The sequence below is a fragment of the Panthera uncia genome (assembly GCF_023721935.1).
Source record: "Panthera uncia isolate 11264 chromosome C1 unlocalized genomic scaffold, Puncia_PCG_1.0 HiC_scaffold_3, whole genome shotgun sequence".
Lineage (NCBI taxonomy): Eukaryota > Metazoa > Chordata > Mammalia > Carnivora > Felidae > Panthera > Panthera uncia.
The window spans coordinates 44,076,782-44,095,049 of record NW_026057584.1 but is presented as its reverse complement, the minus strand read 5'-3'; the positions used below and the strand labels follow the sequence as shown (position 1 = coordinate 44,095,049).

Below are 18,268 nucleotides of genomic sequence, written 5' to 3'. Positions count from 1 at the left end.
ACACTTGCTTTTCCACCCAGGGCAAAATCCTTCTCTTCTTAAAAAGTTTGGATTCACCATTCAACTCTCTTCCTTCTCATTGCTCTTATCTACCAACTTGCAATGACACTTCCTTTCACTAAATGGTATAGCACCTCATTCAGTTTTTCTTTCTCCCACAACTCTGACAATCATCAAGGACGCCCTTCCATAATGACTTTATTTGTAATCACCTTCACCTCCATCCATCTCAGCAGCCATGGAGAAACATTAATTTCTCACTTAATATCCATGCACTCCTTCAAGTCTCCCAGCCCCTTTGCAAATAGATGAAGCCATATGATGACTTCTGGACAAAGGATTGTGAACTGAAGTCACATGTTTTGCTTCTAGACCAAGGCATTTAAGAACTTGGTGTAGTCTTATCCTCTGTCATAGAAACCTGGAAGCGTTTCAAAAAAGCAGCATGCATGATAAATAAAGCTTTGTTTTATTTGATATTTGTATCTGAGACTGGCACTAATCTTTTAATGCAGGATAGTTTATATTATCTTGACTAATATAGATACCATTCCCAGAGTAAGACTCTGGAACTCATCCCTGGAAAGTCTTCCACCTTTGAAACCACTTCTACAAACTTCACATTTTTAGTTTATAGACTCTGATCATTTTGGCTGACTTGCTTGGATCTATCACTACTTCGCTTGCAACTTTCAGTCCATTGACCATTTGTTTTAGTTTGTTTGGGCTGCTATAACAGAATACTACAGACTGGGTAGATTATAAACAACAGAAAACTATTTCTCACAGTTATGAAAGCTAGAAGTCTGAGATCAGAGTGCCAGCAAAGTTGAATGAGCAGTCTTCTGGGTTCATAGCTGGCACCTTCTCTCTCTGTCCTCACATGGCAGAAGGGCCCTAGGGATCTATCTGGAGCATCTTTTATAAGGGCACTAATTCCATTCATGAGGATTCCACCCTCATGACAAGAGCACCTGCTACGGTCTGACTTCTTAATATCAATATCTTTGGGGGTTAGGATTTTAACCTATGAATTTTGGGGTTATACAAACATTCAGACCATAGCACTCTTCTATTATCTTCTCGTCTTCTCCCTCCTATATTGTTTCCTCCCTTGTCCAGTCTGTATTCCATAATCCATCATCTTAACTAGCCACTTTCATGTCAATATTCTAACTTACTGTGACTCATCGTCCTTTTCTAGCACCTGTCTGGCAAAGTCCCAAGCCTGGCAAAGCCAGGTACCCACCTCTATGTTTATGCTCAGGATGAAGAACACTAGCAGAGAAAAATCATATGAACTGGAAGATTTCTGAGCTGTCAATGTTGCCTGGAAATCCCACTGTGTCTTTATGGTCCATTCTGTCTTAAACTCTGTCTCCTCAAGCCTCTGTCCTTCTACCTACCCCATTATACTGAGCAGATGAACTCACCTTCTACTTTACAGAGAAAATAACACAAAGAAGAACTACCACAACCTTTCAAAAATCAATTTACAAACCTATCTGCATCTATATCTGTCCTGCCTTTTCCCCTCTTGTTATAGTGCTGTCCCCCCATCAAAGGCCAATCCTTTACCTCTGCTCTGAATCCCCATCCTCTTCCAGTTTGTCAGAAATTTTATGTTGGCAAATGTCTTTCTGTAATAACTTCTTTGGTGTCCTTCCCATCAGCTAATAAATATTCTCAAGTCTGTTCCTTCTTAAGGGGAAAAAAGTCATCCTTCATATAATACTTCCCTCCAGCTGTTCTTTTCTTGGCTCCTCTTTACCTCTACCCAACTGTCAAGTGAGTAGAACCCCTCAAGGTAGATCACAAGCCCTCTTTCTTCTACTCTACTGTCTCTCTTCAGAAAATTTCATCTACCCCAAACAATTCAGTTTTCTTTTTTTTTATTTTTTAAATTTTATTTATTTATTTTTGAGAGAGAGAGCAAGCAGGTAAGGGCAGAGGGAGAGGGGAGACAGAGAGAATCCCAAGCAGGCTCTGCACCATCAGCACAGAGCCTGATGCAGGGCTTGAACTCATGAACTGTGAGATCATGACTTAAACCAAAATCAAGAGTTGGACACTTAACTGACTGAGTCACCCAGGCACCCCCAATTCAGTTTCTTTTTTATTTTCAGCTCAGATTTATGCTCTGAGCCCCAACCCAGATAGCCTGCAGCTTACTTGGTATCTCCACCAGGCTGTCTGCTGCCTTAAACTCAACATGCCCCAAAACAAACTTGGGATCAACTTTGTTCCTTCTTGTGTTTTTTCATTAAATGGTATTAACAACTACTCAAGCCAAGCACCTGGGAGTAATCTTTGACTCATCCCTATCCCTTCCCCAGTTAAGTCTGGATGCAAGTATTAACTAAATTCACTACTGAAAGTCTCCTAAGTTCATTCACTTTTATCTACCCTCCCTGCCTGGTTCAAGTCACCATCATCTCCTGCTGGACTACCATACACTTCCCCCACCCACAGACACACACTACTCTTTTTTGGGCTCTAATCCATTCTCTATTCTGCATTTTCAAAATGCAAACCTATCTTAAAGTTTTTCAGTAGCTGCTCATTTGCTTTGAAAAAAAATCCAGATTATTAACATGATTTTCATACTTCATGTCACTCTTCAATCTTAACTCATGCCCCTCTACCTTTACCCTCTACCCTTCAGTTCTGTAATACTTAGAACATCACAGATGCTCCATAAATATTTCTTGAATGAATGAATATGTTTTTTAAAAGTTTCCCAAATTTATCATGTTGTAACATGAGCTGATATGAAAGAATTCTTCACTCTTCTGCTCTAAATATGGAAAATATATATCACTTAAAACTTCTTTATATTGCTGAGCTTGAAGCCAAGAAAGAGTTCTCAGAATTAAATCAGAATTAAAGACAGAACTCCAAGTCAGAGTGCTAAGCAGAACCTCACGCCCCACACACATCATAGAATTGTTGCAACCAGATACGGGCCTTAAGAGCTGGAATTGGTTCTAAGAAGTCCCCTGGAAGAAGGTTCCATGTTCTGGGACCTAAGAGGAAAGTTTGAGCTATTTAGATAAACCTGGGAATCACAAAAGGTTGTACTGACTTTGAAATGAAGACTAAGGGAACTCTGCCCATCAGCCCAGAACAACAAGAAGAGGGTTTATAGTATCCCAGGATCACAGAGGAGAGGACATCACCTGTAAGAAATCAAACGCCAAGGTCCGTGCCATTCACAGATGGAGAATTTGAAATCACATGGCCTAAGTGGAGGAAACTGAAGCTGAGAAATTAACCTAAAAAGGGAGCCAATTTGCTCAAGTTGAAGCAAAACAAAAGCAGCCTGTAAACCACTTCCTCACAGAGACCTGTCTTCTAATGACTAGCTCATGGTTAAAATTTATAAACCATGCTATAAAACAAACTATGCATGAAGGTCAGCTGGTGAAAGAAATAGGAACCACAGCTTGGAAGAGTAGAATAACCTGGATGAGAAATTTACAGAGAATGTTTAAAATGTTCAAAGGGATGAAGGATGGAATATAAACCATAAGGGAAGAAAACAATGAGAAAAATGATCGTAAGAATTTGAAAAAATGTATATATTAGAATTTAGAAGTCAAATGTAATGTTCTTTCCCCTCCTAAGGCCTTAGTAAATGTTCTTCCCTCTGCCTGGACACTCAGGCTCATATCTTTACCTTCAAATTCCTACTCACCTTTGCAGTCTCAGCTTAGACGTCCTCTCCAGAGGAGACCCTTTGCCAGCCTCTGAGAGGGCGTCGTTTCCTGTCTAATAAACCCTGTGGCGCTTTCATCTGTCTTTTTAGCAACACTAGACACAGTTATAGTTTCTAGTTCAGTGTTTGTCATTCATGTATGATGTAAATTCCATGAAGTCAGGTCCCATTTCTGCCTTGTTTTCCACCGTATCTGCAGTGCCTCGTACAGTGTCGAGCACAAGGTTACTGACAGGGCAGCTACGCCTCCTAGGGTCATCCCAGTATACACCTGCTGCCTGGAGTAATTGTTAATCATCTCTTGTGCTCCCCTTCACCCAGTCTGAGAAATAAGTTATATGTATACCCTAATTATTGGCTAAGTGATATATTGAGCCAAAATGCCTAATTCACTATTCCTGTCCTTAAAATCTCATTGAGATCTACAAACTCTCCCAACCACTTTTAGCTTTCTTTCTTGCCTAGGTAGTTTAGACTGAGCTCTTTATTGAAAAATACCCTAAATCTCTCAATCTCTTTTTTTCTCCTGTGCTACAACCTTGCAAATCTCTAGGTTTCTAGCAAATCCACTCGATTTCTTTGCTTCTTTACTTGCGTTGATATATTTTGTTATTTTTCTCTAGCAGCAAGTTGAGTTGATACGGGCACAAATTCATTGTTTCCAACTCAGCTGGGCCATTAGGGCTTCTTTGTAATGTTCCCTAAAGTCCTGACAGACTTCAAATGTGCCTCTGGCCCACCACTGTCACCCTGTACTGAGGTTTGGGGTTTGAGAGTCTGTTTATCCCACTGAACAGAATTCCTTGGTGATGGGGCCTTTCTCATACTCCTCTCTCTTCCTCTAGCATCTTGCAGATTTCCTGGCACAGAGTAAGTTCTGGACATAAGTATTTGATGAATGAATGAGGACAGGAATGAATGACAAAGAACTAATGCAAGAAGCAGTAGTAGGAACAATGGAACATAATGGTAATATTCATGTTATGTGACAATATTACCATCTGACTTATCAACTTTTTAAGTTATGGCAAAATAAGCAAGTATGCATTGTGTTTGTTTGTGAGGTATGTAATATGAGATATTATAATAATTAAAACTATAGATACATCATACTAGGACTTAATTATACTATGCTTAATTTAACTGGCCTTAATGCCTGTATGGTATCTGTTCTGAGCAGCCCAAATGGCAATGAGATCCAAGGATATCTGAAAATTTTGTCACTGGAGTGACACATATTCCAATATATATTCTCAGTCTTATAAAACATATTCAGTTTTACTGAGTTCCTGTAGTTTCTACCCTAGAAAAAGCTCCTTCCTACATTTCTTTTTTTTAATGTTCTTTAAACTTTTTAAAATATTTATGTTTAATTTTTGAGAGAGGGAGAAACAGCACAAGCAAGGCAGGGGCAGAGAGAGAGGGAGGCACAGAATCTGAAGCAAGATCCAGGCTCTGAGCTGTCCACACGGAGCCCGACACAGGGTTGAACTCAAGAACCACGAGATCATGACCTCAGGGAAAGTCGGACGCTTAACTGATGAATCCACCCAGGTGCCCCCTTCCTGCATTTCTAACCATCTGTGCCATTATTCATCTGTGCCAATATTCATCCTAATCCTAAATCTGATTGTCAGACCTCTCTTTGCCCTATCCTACTTCTCTGTTCTTAATTTTTGTTTAAGCCCTTAGACATTGGTATCTTTAAAAGTTTCTGTCCTCTCTCCTTATCACTTATCTTCTACACTCCTGGATGACTCTGAATTTGGCAGCCATAACGTCTTTATCTCTTGGATCTAGATTAATTCTTGTGTGAGCAAATCATCTTTACAGTCCAACTGAGGCACCTCATAGCAATCAGTATCATCATTCTACATGTCCAGGAAATGTAACTGGTTCAACAAAATGCTTTGAAGTGACTACATTCTTTTTCTCTGTCTGATCCCCCCCCCAAAAAAAAAACAACAACCAGGGACTGATAGTTCACTAAAATATCTTTTTTCGTTAGCATTTAGGGTAAACGATTGTCTAGCAACTCAAGAGGTGTGTTTTTTGTTGTGGTAATGTTAAGTGGTGACCATCACTGAGGAACAGCTTAAATTCACCCAACTGAGGAGATTCTATTCCTAGATCCTACTATTCTGCCAGCAAGAAACATAAGCTGGAGAGGGAAGGGTTGAAATTAGAGACTGCTAAGTAATCTTTGGCAGCTGTGTGGGCCACATCTAGGTGTACTGAAAGGAAAGGCCATATTTATATGGAATAATGTTCTTTTTACTCAAATGTCTATGCTATTATGCTTCTGTATTCTAATATTATATGTTTCTTGGTCAATATCTAAAATGTGAGAAGCAGGATGATATAGTGGAAAGAGCATCCAAACTGACCTGGGTTCCAATAGATTCTATCATTTACTAGGGGCATGATCTTTGACAAGTCACCAAATTGCTCTGAGATTATGTCTTCACCTGTAAAATGGGAATGCTAATACTTACTTCACTGAGTTGTTAAGAGAATAAAAAAATATTTAAAGTATATGACAGAACATCTGGCATAAAATAAGCAATTATTTAAAACAAGTTTTCATGGAAGTTGTTTTCTGGTTTTGCCTTATTCATCCCGATGTACTTGGCCTCGGGACTTCAAGCCAGAGAAGGAAGTGAAATGGATTTTTATTTTAGTTTGAGAACTATGGAATTGGGCTGGTTTGCCAATAGACGTAGGCTATTTAGATGAGTCTATTTGATTTCAGGATGATGTCCAGCCTCATCCTTCACCAGCTGAGTACTTCTTGTTCCAGAAGTGCGTTGCTGAAAGAGTGGAGTCATACAAAGTCAGGCGTGGGTGTCTCAAGAAAGCAATGCCAGGACACAGTTTTGGAAACATAGTCTAAGAGTCATCCAGTAGCATTTATTACTATTCTGTGCAAAGAAACTCAACCAGACAATGTGAGGTAATGCAAAAGAACAGATCAAATTGAGTTTTATAGCATCAACAATATTTATGTCTGGACTAGACTTTAAAGGCTACTAAATATTATTTAAGATCAGAGTTCAGTTCATTCATTTTATGGATGAAGAAGTGGGGCCTAGAGAAGTTAAGTAACAAAGCCAGCTGTCCTTACTGATAATCCAGTATATCTGTCACTAAACTCTTCTGATAACATAGTTCCTGCTCCATGTAGAAATTTAGGGACATGTCCAAATTTTACATAAGGACAACTCAAAAAGGTCTATTAACCAATGCAATCACTTTCAGTTATACAAAGAAAGCTAAATTTGTTATAATAAAAGATGTTCTGTGAAAATGTTTGGAAGGACCACAAGCTGTTCCCCTGTGATTTAGCTGCTAAATCACGCTGTTACTCTTGGTGCCTAAATGGCAACTCCACTCTGGTGGAGTTACTCTTGGTGCCTAAATGGTGCCTAAATGGCTGCTAAATCAGAGCTGTTACTCTTGGTGCCTAAATGGCAACTCCACTCTGGATATTCCCTGAGGGAAAGCTGAAATGATTGAAATGACTGGATTGGCATTAGAATCAAGGAAAGTCTTAAATAAGATGTTCATCTTGGCAGCCTGGATATAAAACCCATAAGAAATGTCTAGGAGTGTCTGTTGGAATCTAAAGAGAATGGGAGATTAAGAAGTTAGAATAAAAATCTAGTGATGGAACACGTATTTGAGGCTATGTTGTTCATTTACATTGTTTTGTTGTTGGTTTATTTGGTTTTGTTTCTGAACTCCTTAGGATTCTTAACAAAATTCCATAAAGACCTCATTTCAAGATAAACAGAAGAAATTTTTCTCTTTTTAAAAACGTAAAACGTAGGGTCAGCTGGGTGACTCAGTTGGTTGAGCATCCAACTTCTGCTCAGGTCATGATCTTGAGGTTTGTGGGTTCAAGCCCTGTGTCAGGCTCACTGCTGTCAGCATGGATTCCACTTCAGATCCTCTATCTCCCTCTCTCTCTGTGCCTCCCCTGCTTGTGTGCTGTCTCTCAAAAATAAATCATCATTAAAAAAAAAAACCCTAGGGGCGCCTGGGTGGCTCAGTCGGTTAAGCGTCCGACTTCGGCTCAGGTCATGATTTCATCGTCTGTGAGTTCGAGCCCCGCGTCGGGCTCTGTGCTGACAGCTCAGAGCCTGGAGACTGTTTCAGATTCTGTGTCTCCCTCTCTCTCCGCCCCTCCCCTGTTCACGCTCTGTCTCCCTCTGTCTCAAAAATAAATAAACGTTAAAAAAAATTTTTTTTTAATAAAAAAAAAAAAAAAAAACCCTAAAACATAAATGTATAACTTTCAAAGAAAAGCCAAAGAGGCTAAATAGGTTGACTGGAACTCTAACTGAAATTTGCCTCACTTTCCTAAATTCTTACCAGCGAAGGGTAAGGCCTTATTATCCCTCTCAAAATTCTTAGGTGAGATTTATGCTTTCTTCAGTTTCTGATTACTTCATGGGTGTTGGTTTATAGTGTCATAAGAAAAATGGAGGAAGAATGAGAATTAATACGATGTGTTTTTGCAGTATCCTTGTCTTAACTGTGAAACGGTATGTCCTGCCTTTCAAATCTCATTGATTTTTATATATTGTAATGTGAGGGCCAAGGGAAAGGTCAGTACAGTGTGAGATAGGGGAGAACCAGGCACTGAGTTAGAATTATAGGTCAGCAAAGTAGGGGTAAAGGAAGTTGTGATAAGTAGGCAGTCCAGCAGGTGTGAATGCATATTTGAGTTTCACCAGCCTCTAGGTATAACATTGATCTCTACTGCCAACATTACCATGCCGGCAGCACCCATCCTGAATTAGGCCTCTACACTATTTTCTCAGGTTTGTTCTGACAGTGACCCGAGAACTGTCACACAGGCCCCTTTCTCCTTGGGCCTCTATGCCACCACCTCTGCTGACAATGGTCTCACAAGATCCCTCTGCATGGGGCAGGTGGTTTCATTTCCAGGTCCCCATTGCCTATCCCAGGATCTGCCTCTTTCTACAGTTCATGGAATAGACCTGTCCATTTCATTCTGAAGAAATTGTAACTTCAGGGTGTGAACTCGCCTTATAAACCCACAGGGAATATTACAACAAAATGCAACGACCTAGCATCAGAAAATTGGGCTAATTTATGTGGTGCTACCATGAAAGTACATCCATGGTGCTACATGTTGAGGGTAGAATTGACCAAGGGAGAAGGCTCTCAAACTAGCGTGCATCAGATCACCTGGAGTTTCTCTCACAAACTGGAGACTGCTGGACTCCCAACTCCAGAGCTTCTGATCCAATAGTTCTGGTGTAGGGCCTGAGAGCTTGAATTTTTACAAGTTCTCATGTGATACCAATGCTGCTGGCCCAAGGAACCACACTTTGAAAACCACTGGCCTAGTGTAGGATGAGATCAAGAGAAAATCACAACAGAATGGAGTAGCCCAACATCAGAATGTGGAATATATGATACTCCCATAAGTATCACATAGGGAGGGTATATCTGACCAAAGAACGTTAAGCTATCTTTAATAAGATTACTTTAATCTTGAAAACTGACAACATTTGGACAAAATATCACATTGTGAAATGACAAATCACCCAGAAAACTCCTAGGAGTGATACCACTCCTAATCTTTCTTTCAAGCATCCCATGATATCACTATATTTAAATTCTCACAGAGAACAAAGAGCACTGTTTTCCAGACCCATATGAAACAGCTGTCTTTACACCCTGCTGTAACACTACATTTCCTCTTAGACATCAGGAAATAAATTAACTATTTTTAAAGGCCCTTTAATTCTCTTAAATCCAGAGTTAGCCCAGACTCTGCTCAGATGTAAGCTGAAATCAAAGTTACAATAACACTAATTAACAACAATGACATCACATGAGGTGAACAAATACAGTAGTGGATAATGTAAGAAATAATTAAAAAATCATAACATTTCTTTCTTTTATACAGGATGACTCACATAAGTAACAGCACTATTTAGTATCATAGATTCACCTAGTCTCAAAAATGATCTAGAAGTTGTAATCAGTGATGTTTAAGAACATAAATTTGGGGCATGAAATGCTTCTGACCATGTTTTATAGTTGCTAATGGATGCTGAGACATCTGCTGCTTTTACCGTCTCTGAGAGCCATCCTTACCCTGTTACATACATGGAAGTCTAAGAAAAAGTCTGAGACACACCCTAAGGAGAAGATTAAGAATGTGGGGCACAGAGATTGGGGAGAGGGCTTCCACTGTGCCCCAGGGGCTAACTCTCAGAGCATTTAGAAGCTCAAAGACTGTTCAAGATCAGAACAATTTCTTTAGGACTCCTAATCTTTCTTTCTAAAGAACCATTGGTCAAGTATTGGAAAGCAATGATTATAATTCTGTGCCAGAGGTAGGTGATTTGGGCCTCTAAGAGAGCAGAGAACCCCTCAAGGCACGGGAATGGTCTGATTTGTGCTGTGCATGGGCACAGCAAGGAGATTAGAAATTGAGCGATGAATAGGAGCTGCCAGGTGACCCATATACCTCATCAAAATATCTACTTTGAAAACAAAACACAACTTGTGTTGGAATCTGTCTGTTGCTTGCTTCTTTCCACCTCAGAGATGAAATCAGATTCCTTCTCATGGCTGAGTCCCATTACTGGTAATCGAATTACTGAGTAGTACATCATCTCAAATAGAAGACTGAGCCTCAGAGTGCCCAGTGTCCATTAGCCATCAAGGGATATTGCATTAATATACCCAAGCAGAGGTATGATATTACACTGTAAATGTGTTTGGAAGATTTTTATTATCATTCTAACTTAGTGAGTATGCCAGCATCATCTCTTCTAACCCTGAGTAAACTAAGCTAAGTATTTAGAGAGATTAAGTCTTTCAGGACCAGCCTAAGTTACCATTTAAGGCACTTGTGAAAGCAATAATAAGCTTCCCTCGGTCTTTAATGTTTGTTCTTAAAATAGAATATATGGATATATATAAAAACACATATGACTAAGAAATAGAATTCATATTAGGAATGTATGTATGTGTGCACACACACCCATATATCTTAAAAAATATATAATATAGTTTTTGTTTATAAATTTTACATACATTGTATAAATTTACATCTGTTTATTTTTTACTCATGTTGTTTTTAGATTCCATGTTCTTATATTTAGAACAACTTACTTCCTTCCCACTTCTGCATGAGTCATTCCAATCATATACCAATCAAACATGGTATATCCCTCCATTATTTATAACCTTTAATAGAATGTTGTAACCTTATTTGTGACCTTTAAAGAATTTTAAAGAATAGATTTTTCTTTTGCATTCATTGTTGGTTTATGTAGGGAAACTTATTAATGTTTTTATTACTGTTGCGATATCTTATTTTCTGTTAGAGGAACACTACAAATTTTTGTATATAAATCTCATATTTTACTCATTTCTTTTTTATTTATTTAATTTATTTAGTTTAGGGCTTGTCTTCTATTGTCCAGGACATACAGTGTTATATGTCAATAATAGGATCTTTATCTCGTTTCTAAATGTAAAAGGAACTCTTCTAAAATTTCTCCATTAATATGAATCTTGCTATATATTTCCCTTATCAGAGTAAAAGAATTCCCTTCCATTCCTACTTTTATTTTCTTTAAATTTTTATTAGTTTTCTTTATTATTTTTTAATATGAAATTTATTGTCAAATTGGTTTCCATACAACACCCAGTGCTCATCCCAACAGGTGCCCTCCTCGATGCCCATCACCCACTTTCCCCTCCCTCTCACCCCCCCATCAACCCTTAGTTTATTCTCAGTTTTTAAGAGTCTCTTATGGTTTGGCTCCCTCCCTCTCTAATTTTTTTTTTTCCTTCTTAAGAGCTTTTTATCATAGATAGTTGTTCGATTTTATCAAACTCTTTTTTAAAGTTTATTGAGTTAGTTATATGACTTCTCTCTTCTAGACTTTACCTTCCTGGTATAAACCTTAGTTGATCATGATGTTTTGTTGTTACTATTGTTATTTATAGCATGTTGGGTTTAATTACTTTTTTGTTTAGTATTTTTGCATCTTTGTTTATATATAAAATTAACCCATAATCTCCTTTTCTCTGTCTATCCTTTTCAAATCTGGTATGAAGACTGTACTAGCATTATAACATTAATTGGTTAGCTTTACCAGTAATTGGAGGGTATGGGTTTCTTGTGGACCTTATCTGTAAAACAGCCCAGACATGGCCACTTGTAAACTTTTTTTTTTCAATAATTGATCAAATTTCCTTAGTACCTTTTGGTCTATTAAAGTTTTCTTTCACCTTGGTAAATTTCAAAATGTTCTCTTTCTTCAATATTTGTTTTCATTTCATCAAGTTTTCAGACTTACTAACTTGTAGTTTATGATGTGCTTTCATTAATTTTTTAAAAATATGTTATTCTTTTGGCTAGTTTCACTTTTTGTTTAGTATATTATTTATTTACATCTTCCTCCTTTTTAGTAAGCCTTTTCATTCAGTCCTAAATATTTTTGAAAATATCTTCATGATATTTTCCTTAATTTGTTCAGAGACAACCCAGTAGAGTAGATAAGAGTCTCACAGAAGACACTCAACATATATACACATGCATATGTATATGGTATACATGCATGTAGGTATATGCATATATATGTAAGCATGCATGCATGTATACATACATACATATGCATATATTTGTATGTATATTCACACATTTATTCAAAAGGCATTATGTTTTATGCAGTCTATTTTATTTATAATTTATTTATCCATATACTTATTTTATTGTTTATTCTTTATTCTCTTCTTTTACACTGTTTCCTCTATTTTCTAAACTTTCTTCTCTTTGTCCTTCAGTTTGGATATTTTCTTGTGATCTGTTTTCTGGTTCATTAATTCTCTCTTGAGCCATGTGTAATCTGCCTTGAAAGCAATCCATCGTATTATTAATTTCAGTTATTGTACTTTTTAGTTCTAGACTTTCTTTTCAGCTCTTTTGTATAGTTTTTAGTTCCCTGCCAAAATTCTAAATCTTGCTTTTAGTTCCCTGAAGATATTAGGCATTATTTTAACTACCACTATCTGATAACATCTTTATCCTTGTATACCTCTTTCTTTTAACTATTATTTCTCTTACTATTTGGGGATGTTTACTAGTATGCCTGGGTTTTGTTTAGCTTGATACTAGAATTGAATATGAAGAACTGTAGAAATATTTTGAGGATCAGCATGACGCTGTTTTTCCTCCAGAGAGGATTTACTCTTGTCTAGGTGTCTAGGTGCATTAGTGACCCAGACTATTTTAGTTTAATCCAGTTATTGAGGTGATTTGAAGCTGACTGTTCTATTTTAGTTCACATTTACTCCTGGAGTGCAGTATTTGGGGATGCCACTTGAAGCAGGGAGTGTTTATGTTTTAAGCAGATTACTGCTTAATTGGCCCTGCAGTCTAGTTTTTGTCCTGCTAACCCTATGAGTCTGTGAAAAGCTCAGTTCATCTTTTAGCCTATCAGTTGATTCTTCCGGAATCGATAGATGTCCCAAATATCAGCTGTCCCATGTTTGTTTTTTTCTTTTCCTGAACCCTGGTGCTGTAATTCTTCTTAGGCTCTCCAATATAGCTTTCCTAGCTGTTCTCAGCAGGTGCGTTGATTGGAATTACCAGATTCACCATTACAGAAAATATATATACTTTTTTAAACCTTGCATGACATTATTTCTATTGTTTTACATTACCCATTGTTTATATAGGTGACCTAAGTATTTGTCATTTTCTTCATTATTCATTTCTTTCGTAGATGCTTTAGAATTTTTGCTCTGAGTATATTGGTAGTAAATGCTTTCTTTTTTTTTCACAGAATCTCTTTATTCTTGAAAAATATTGCTACTGAATATAATTTGACTGTTCTTTTTCAGCACAATAAAGATGCCATTCTACTTACTTTTAGCTTGCATTATTGCTGTACAGAAATCAGCTATACTTGCCTGTTGGCTATTTGAGTTTCTTGAATTTATAGAATAATGTATGTCTTTGTAGAATTTTCAGCCATTATCTTTTAAAGTATTGGTCTCTCCTTTCTTTCTTTCTAAGACACCAATTTGCTATGTCAACCCTTCTTATTTTATTCTTTAAAAATATAACCCTCACTCTTAAAAACTGAGAACATTTTGGCCACTCTGACTGGCGTGAGGTGATATCTGAGTGTGGTTTTGATTTGTATTTCCCTGATAAGGAGCGACGTTGAGCATCTTTTCATGTGCCTGTTGGCCATCCGGATGTCTTCTTTAGAGAAGCACTCTCAACAAGAGCCAAATTATGGAAAGAGCCTAAATGTCCATCAACTGATGAATGGATAAAGAAATCGTGGTTTATATACACAATGGAGTACTACATGGCAATGAGAAAGAACGAAATATGGCCCTTTGTAGCAACGTGGATGGAACTGGAGAGTGTGATGCTAAGTGAAATAAGCCATACAGAGAAAGACAGATACCATATGGTTTCACTCTTATGTGGATCCTGAGAAACTTAACAGAAACCCATGGGGGAGGGGAAGGAAAAAAAAAAAAAAGAGGTTAGAGTGGGAGAGAGCCAAAGCATAAGAGACTCTTAAAAACTGAGAACAAACTGAGGGTTGATGGGGGGTGGGAGGGAGGGGAGGGTGGGGGATGGGTATTGAGGGGGGCACCTTTTGGGATGAGCACAGGGTGTTGTATGGAAACCAATTTGACAATAAATTTCACATATTGAAAATAAAAAAAAAACTGAGAACAAACTGAGGGTTGATGGGCGGTGGGAGGGAGGGGAGGGTAGGTGATGGGTATTGAGGGGGGCACCTTTTGGGATGAGCACTGGGTGTTGTATGGAAACCAATTTGACAATAAATTTCATATATTGAATGAATAAATAAATAAATAAATAAATAAAAATATAACCCTCTTTCATATATTCTATTTTATTATCTCCCAATGCTGTATTCTGGATATTTTCTCCTTACTTATCTTCCTAGCTGAATGTAATCTACTGCTTAACCTATCCACTGAGTTCTTAATTTGGGACATTGTATTTTTCTGTTTTAGAGGCTTAATTCGCTTCCTTTTAAATATGATTTATTAATCTTTATAGGTTCTTTTTCCTTGCAAACTTTCCCTCCAAATTTGTCTTTATTTATTTAAACATAATTATTTTACAGTCTTTGACTGATAATTCTGGTATCTGAACATTTGCAGATCTGTTTCTTTTGTCTATTGCTTTTCCCAGTTCTCATTTATAGTGTTTTGTTTATTAACTTGGTTATTTTGGGCTGCCTTATAGCCATTGTACTTTCAAAAATATTACGAGGATATTCTGAGATCTTGCATAAAGTTACTTTTTTCCAGAAGTTTCAAATTGGTTTCTGCCAAATACCTAGAGATATTACTTTAATTATATTACCGTATCAGGGACACCTTTATCCATGTTTAAGACTTAAGGTCCCCCCCCCAAAAAAAAGACTTAAGGACCCTGGGTCTATGTTAATGATGGAAATGTATACCGTAATACCCCATAAGTGCTGGTTCATTTCTAGTTAACACTTAGTCTCAGAATGTAACTTTTTGAGAGCCCAGATCATTATGGAAAGTGTCTATAGTATTTAGATTCTTCACCTTGTGTGATGCTGGGCTTTTTTTCCTCAAATGAAGTTATCAGAATGGAAGTTTAAATATACTGGGATTGGCAACACTTTCAGGCCCAAAGAGGACACTATATTGGCTTACCTCTTTAGGTTCCTTTGTCCCCTTCAGGGTTTGGTAACTCCTGGTAACTCCTTAAAATCTTGTTGGCTCTTTGTTAGTTTTAGGAAGATTTTTAAAAATTCTCCAGGGGGCACCTAAGTGGCTCAGTCAGTTAAGTGTCTGACTCTTAATTTCAGCTCAGGTCATGATCTCATGGTTTGTGGGATCGAGCCCCACATCAGGCTCTGAGCTGACAGTGTGGGGCCTGCTTGGGATTCTCTCTCTCCCTCTCCCTCTGCTCCTCTCTTGCTTGCCTGTTCTCTCTCTCCCTCTCTCAAAATAAATTTAAAAACTTAACAAATTTATTCAATATGTTTAGTTGTTTTCAACAGGACTCATTCAGATAACCAAATTTACTATACCCTCCCCCAAAAGAAAAAAATGTAGAAGAAGAAGACATAATAAAAGCAGGAGTTTCCCCCAAGAACCTTGTTTTTCAGTTCTAATTTTATTTCATTAAAGTCAGAGAATATAGATTGTCAGGTCTTTGGAAGCTCAGTGTATTAATATTTTTGTATGCATCCTTTAAATAACATAGCACTGCATTTCTTTAACCTGATGCATTGAACCCCTTTATAAGGCTTATCATTACAATTATTGCTGTCATCTTTCGGCTTATCATTTTACTCCAGGCTTTGTTGAAGTCACCACCTGTGTACAGATATAACCTGACAGTACATTGTCTCAGCTGCACTATGGATCTCTTGCTTTGTACTCCAAGACTTTACCACCACTGCCTGGGACACCTGCAAGAACCTTTCACCAATGTGACAGATGGGTGAACCAAGAAGTGCAGATGAATTAACAACCATGGACAACCCTTGATCAATGAAGCATAGGAGCTGGAAGATAAATATTCCTCTCTTCTATCCTTTGAGTAGATAATTCTAAGGTGCATTCTGTCTGGCTTCTCAGAAGACCCTAGTGGATTGAGCCCCAGTTGCCCACCATTGTGATTGACTTGATAAAGCAGTCTTAAATGGACTCTGTTAAATTGGTTTTCCCTCCTCTCAGTGTCACTCTTGCCAGTCCCCTACTCCTATTCTTTGGGATTCTTTCCAAAGTAACTGCCTAGATACAAAACCATGAGGGAAGCTAGGAAGAAGCACCATGCTTTCTTCCTGACTTTCGTTTCTTTTTCTCCTTTCCTTTCCTTTATTGGGTAATCAAATTTGCTTCCTCTGTTCTGAAAGTTACTCATTCTAGGAGCACCTGGATGGCTCAGTTGGTTAAGCATCCAACTCTTGATCTCAGGTCAGGTCTTGATCTCCGGGTCATGAGGCTGGGGTGCAAGCCCTACTTAAAAAAGCTTACTTTAAAAAAAAAAAGGAGAAAGTTACTCATTCTACTTTTACTCTCCTGGCAGTTACTTCAAAGTTACTAAAGTAGAACAACTATCTAAATTTTATCAATATCTCAGTCTTTTCCCCAAACAGATAATCTTAACTGGTTCTTAACACATTTTTACCTACATCTGTGCATGCCAAGCTCCTATTTGTATGATTTAGCATTTTTATTCCAGATTCATATTGGTCAAGTGGGCTTATTTGTAGTAATGGCTCATTTAAACAATTAAAGTACACAATTCTTTACTCTTTCATATTTATCTCACTGTCTGCTCCTGAATTTGTCTCTTTTTTCCTCTGGAGTTTGGGCTATAATAGTTATTTCAAAGAGGATGTATGGTAAACTTTCTGTAATATTTATTTCTCCTCACACTGAAAATATAATTTGGCTAGAAGTAAGATTCTAGGTTTAAATGCATTCTCCTTCTGAACTCTGAAGATATAGCTCCAATGTTTTCTAACCAGTATTGCAGTTGAAAAGTCTAATCCCTCTGTGATTCCTGATTTTGAAGGTGATTACTTTTATTTCCTTTTTTTATTTTTATATTTTCTTTTTGCCTCTGGAAACATTTAGAATTTTCTTTGTCTTTGAAATTGTTTGTTTTTTTTTTAATTTTTTAAAAAATTTTATTTTAGAGAAAGAGCATGTGCGTGAGCAGGGAAGAGGGGCAGAGGGAGACAGAATTGCAAGCAGGCTGCATGCTCAGTGTGGAGCCTGATGCAGGGCTTGATCCCACAAGCCTGGGATCATGACCTGAGCTGAAACCAAGAGTCTGATACTTGACCAACTGAGCTGCCCAGGTGTCCCTATCTTTGAAATTGTTAACTTCTGTTGTCCTCTGAGTTTGTTATCTTTATTTCAAAATGCTCACCTTCCTTGGAGATCTAATTAATTTTCCCTTTAAGCTCATCTTTATTTCTTGGTACAGTGGATTGCCTTGGTTAGTGACATTTACCTTGAACAAAAGCCTAAACCTTGGCTTATGTTTCTCATAGGGTGTGTGTGTGTGCACACACATGTGCATGTGTGCATGAGACAGAAGAGAAAAAATGAGTGGAGAGGGAATGAGAAGACAGGGGAGGAGAGAAGAAATGCATGTGTACCTTAATCGGGGTTCTGTTGTTCTATTTTCCCTTTCAGTGGTCCACTCCTCCCTTGGAGGTGTTCTCAGTCCCTCCACTGGAGGCACTGTTCATGTCTCAGAGCAAACACCTTTATATTTTATTTCCTTTCTTGGTCAGGGAGTGAGGAATACAGGAAATACACAGTTACACACTACCTCCTCTGACTTCCACTCCAGCTAGATCCAGGCGCTATTCCTATCTTAATGCAGTTGTTTCCAGCTGATACTCTTGCTTCTTGCTTTCTAGCTCCATGAAATCAATGTAATGGGTAATGTTCTAGGTCTGGGAGGTTCATGCTCATGCAGTGTGTGTGTGT

At 37.8% G+C, this 18,268-nt stretch overlaps 1 long non-coding RNA gene across 1 annotated transcript in view; it reads right to left on the bottom strand.

Moving 5' to 3' along the window:
* Positions 1–18,268, bottom strand: part of LOC125911467 (uncharacterized) — a 41,660-nt gene that overhangs the window by 9,844 nt on the left and 13,548 nt on the right. The gene's annotated exons all lie outside the window — the stretch shown is intronic.